The sequence below is a fragment of the Acyrthosiphon pisum genome, chromosome X (assembly GCF_005508785.2).
Source record: "Acyrthosiphon pisum isolate AL4f chromosome X, pea_aphid_22Mar2018_4r6ur, whole genome shotgun sequence".
Taxonomy (NCBI): domain Eukaryota; kingdom Metazoa; phylum Arthropoda; class Insecta; order Hemiptera; family Aphididae; genus Acyrthosiphon; species Acyrthosiphon pisum.
In genome coordinates this window covers 114,350,184-114,354,710 of record NC_042493.1, presented here as the reverse complement: position 1 = coordinate 114,354,710, position 4,527 = coordinate 114,350,184, and the positions used below count along the sequence as shown (strand labels likewise).

The window sequence follows — 4,527 nt, the reverse complement described above, 5'->3', positions numbered from 1 at the left end:
AATATAAATACATATTATGGTATTTAATTTATTTTTCTACAATACAGTATTACAAAAGTTAGAAATATACCATATAGAATCTTGCACGGGGGCGGACTGAACCGGCGGGATACCGGGAACTTTCCGGTGGGCCGCTACTCAAAAATTATTTGTTATTATTATTTATTTATAATAAAATCAGTAGGTATAAATATAAATTATAAATATTTTGTATTTTCATATCATAACAGTTGAGCGTGAAGAATTGTTTATATTACATTTGGTGTTTAATATTTTAGATTTTGGTTTAGTTGATTGACCAGCCCTCATTTACTTTGTTAAATTTGAAGTAGTAAATTAACACGAACAAAATAATAGTTCATGCAAATGTTGATAGTGAGGGTGAAGATAAATTACCAGAAAAAAATAGAATAAATGCAAAAATTGTATTTAATATTTATTGGGTTCTTGCTGAAATTTGAGTTACATTTTCAATTAAATTTGTTTTGTAATTTATTCATCGTTTACAAATGTATATTAATTTTTCCAGTTACACAATTAGTTGGTGAATAACAGATAATATAACTTAATAAATTACACTTAAATACGTTGAAAGCTAGATAAGTTGAACATAAAGAATGTATGTTTGCATATGTTTTCTTTGAACAGGATAAAACAGTTAAGAGTTATTTATGATTATTTGAATATGATATTCATGGAAATCAATACTTCTTTGTAATCTTTTAGTGCTTTGATGATTGATAGGCAAAAACCCTTGGAAAGTGGCAATAATGGATATCCAGGAACAAGTTTTTCATCTAAAAATTAAATATGACAAAAAAAAATAATAGTATTATAATTTATATGTACTAAATAATAAATGCTATTATTTGGTGTAAGCTGTATCAATTATAATATATTATAATGAACTAATAATTGTTGAATTAATACCTTCAGTTAATTCTTTTTCAGACATTTTAATCCAATTTTCAATTGTACTGATTAACCTAAAAATATTGATAAATATGTGGTACAACAATTAAAATCATTCTATTACATAGTTAAAATATACAAAAAAACATACTTTGAACCATGTGTTTTTACGTGTTCCAGTATTTCTTCTTCAAAATACCCTGCATTTTTAATGTCTCTAAATGAAAAAAATAAAAAATATTAAAATTGATAATATTTATTATGATGATGTAGAAATAATGGGTATTCTCAAAGGGAGAGGGCTTTTTTAAAATCTCAAGTAATTGTAAATTTAATATGGGAGTGTTCTAAATCCATGGAATTACTGCATAGTGGTAAATGATAATTGGTAAATCGTTTTTAATTTGTTATTTTTTTCTGAGTGTCAACCATTTGAAAAACCTATTATATTCAACATTGACTTAGACTTATTGCTATACTAAGAATATTGCAATCAAAACTGCAAAACCAAAGGAATTGTAAATTTCCTAAAGCAGCCTTTACGTTATAATATTATGTTCATTCAATATCTCCCAATACCTATAATTATTTAAAATATTATTCAACAAATCAGTGTCTCTTTCGGCTCATAAGAGAACATTTTTATGTATTAAGGAGTAAATCGACTTATATAAATGATCAATATAATATAATTTACGTATATAAACTTTTTATTCTTCCTAGCCTAAAAAGAAATTGTAGAACTGTCTCAATGGGTCAACATTTAGCTGGCATTTGTGTTTCAAGTCAAGGAAACTGATAAACCTATTTTTATAAATGGCAGTTTTTTAAATATGCGACAGTAAAAATAATATTTATTAAAATTAAGAATGTTTGTTCTTTCAGAGAATGCAGCCACTGTGAAAAATTATAATTGAAATTTCTGAATGTATAGTACCTATATAAGGGGTCATTAATTGATATTTTTGAAGGGCCACATTTGGAATCTGGAAATTGTTTGTAGGCCATTAAAATTGCAGATATCGATAATTTAGTTAATTAATTAAATAAATTTTATTAAGTAGCCAAACTAAAGTTACTCACACTTTTGAAGGCCACATTTAGAAACTGGAAATTGTTTGCGGACTATCAAAATTGCATATGTTGTGATAAATCACAATACTAGAACGTGTATTAACGGTTAATACTTTTTTTCTCATCTACAGGCCGGATAAAAATTGTGCACGGGCCGCCATTTAGGGGCTCCAGGTGTAAACATTATTAGCATTAAAATTAGTGTTATATTATACAACTTGAATATCCCTGACAAGTTAGCTATAAATTAACCAATCATTTTTCCATAACTAAAATATAACCTTTACATTATCTAAATTATAAATGGAAAAAAATATTTAACCCTACTATTACTGTTTTGTATAAACGACAGCTCTGAACATTACTTAAATCCTGTTATTCCGTATTCAATTTCTTTTTATTTAAAGCAAATAGGTAGAATGGAAATTGCCAATAAAAAAACTATTTCCAATAAAATTAATTTAATGACTTACGAATTATTCATTTTTAACATATTTGTCATTGACTGCACTACTTTGATCAGAGCCATTTCGTTGTAAACACGAGAGTTTTCTTTTGCAAGCTTTTGACCTCGCTGGTTATCAAATCCAGGTTCATTATAATATGGTTCACTCACCAATATCAGTCCTGAAACAATTATAAAATATTAATATTAGAGTAAGTATAAAAATGCATTTTCACCACCTTGTATTGATACTAGAAGCTGTAATAAATTTGAATCATTAGGTGACCATAATTCAACACCATGACCAGCCCAAGTACCCAAAAGACTAAGGCATACTTTTCCATCTTCATATAGATTTGGATTCAACCGGTCCTCACAATAACTATAATAATGACAGAGTGGAGGTTGGATTGGATATGTGGATGGAATTTTGACATCAAACAGAAATAAACCACCAGCATATGGAGTTTTTTCTGGTCCTCTAATCATTATAGAAAACAAATCCTAAAATAATAAATAATTAAGGTACAAATAGAGGAATAATTATAATTTTGTTAACTTCATCTAATTATTATTCAAATAATAATAAATAATAATACTTTAATATTGCTAAACTAATAAACTAATTTAATTTTATATTCATAAAAGTAATATTTATTATTATTAATTACCATACGATTTTCAAACGTTTTCACCCAAATTCCTGCCGGTAAACTTTGTTGAAGTATTTGGATGTCTTTGGCAATAACTTTTAGTAATGATGGATTTAAATTATCTTTAAAATTGATGTACATGTGTGAATTATCCATAAGTGTTTCTACCATATCAAAAACTATAAAATAGAATAGATCAAATTAAAAACCATTTAATATATAAACTTTCATAAAATGCCTACGGCCCTTTTCACATAGACGCGCATTGTATGTGTGAGTACGAAATGCACAACTTTCGGTAAACATTGGTTAAGTTAATAAGCGCCACTAAATGGGAAACACAACATCATTGGGGTGGCACATATAAATTGAAACGCGCAATTATAACACATGACCGTGCGAAACATGCTTAATAGGACACCAAACACGCATGATATGTCTCTGCTATATAAACCTACATTTAAGGATATTTTATCTACTTAAAAAAAATATTAACCCCAGAGACTAAAACTTACCGCTATTGCTTATATTTTTATCATTTTCTATACTCAATGAAATTTTCAAAATATTTTGACTATTTTAAACTATTCATATATGAATATAGTTTCATATAATTCAGCAGTTAGATTTATATTCAGTTTATTTGGAAAACAATAGTTCAAATTACCGGATTAAAAAATTATTAATAGTATTATAAATTAAATATTAGCTTTAGAAATATTTGATCTCTTAAGAGTATGAAGCACCAGCATGTGTTGTCTCCGACTTACAAATGTACAACATATCGAAAACTGTTTTGCACGGGACAACTTTTATCTTTCTGTATTTGTAGTAGTGGCTACAAAATTTCTCAACATGTAGGGTGAAAAATTATCTATGCAATAGCGTGCCCATATTTTAGATAACATAAATACAATAAAAGTTATTTGTTTCTAAAAATTTGGTTTTATTGTTTTTATTTTCATTTTCTTATAAAAATGGTTGGATAGTGCTATTAAAAAAAAAAAGCAAGCTGCTTCACAGATAAAGCTCTTCTTTACGTGTTTTGAAAATTTGGTAGTTCTACAACAAATATGGTGCGAGAAAAGTTATCTTGCGTAAAACAGTTTTTGCTATGTTGTATATTTGTAAGACGGAAACAATGCATGTCATTACATTGTATGTATACAACGGCGAATGGTTTTATATAATTTAACATACCCATTATTCCGTATACTCAAAACTTTATTTAAAGCAATTAAGGGGGCTGGAGCAGGTTTTTTCAAAAATCAAAACTAATGTAGATTTGACCAATCTAATCATTAATTTTATTTGTTATAATGTTTTTCAATTTATTTAATTTCCTTATCATAAAATAAACCTTAAGGGAGCTGGAAGGGGCTCCAGTCAATGAAAAAAAAGTGACTTTTAGACCAATAAGCTAGACAAAAGTGGAAGAATTTG

General features: G+C 27.3%; 1 long non-coding RNA gene across 1 annotated transcript; it reads right to left on the bottom strand.

Annotated features, from left to right (window-relative positions):
* Positions 1-622: 622 nt before the first annotated feature.
* LOC107882812 lies at positions 623-1,129 on the bottom strand. Its single transcript, XR_003838693.1, has 3 exons — positions 1,064-1,129; positions 931-986; positions 623-797 (listed from the first exon to the last, which is right to left on the bottom strand). It is a non-coding gene; the product is annotated as an uncharacterized LOC107882812 (long non-coding RNA).
* Positions 1,130-4,527: the final 3,398 nt, after the last annotated feature.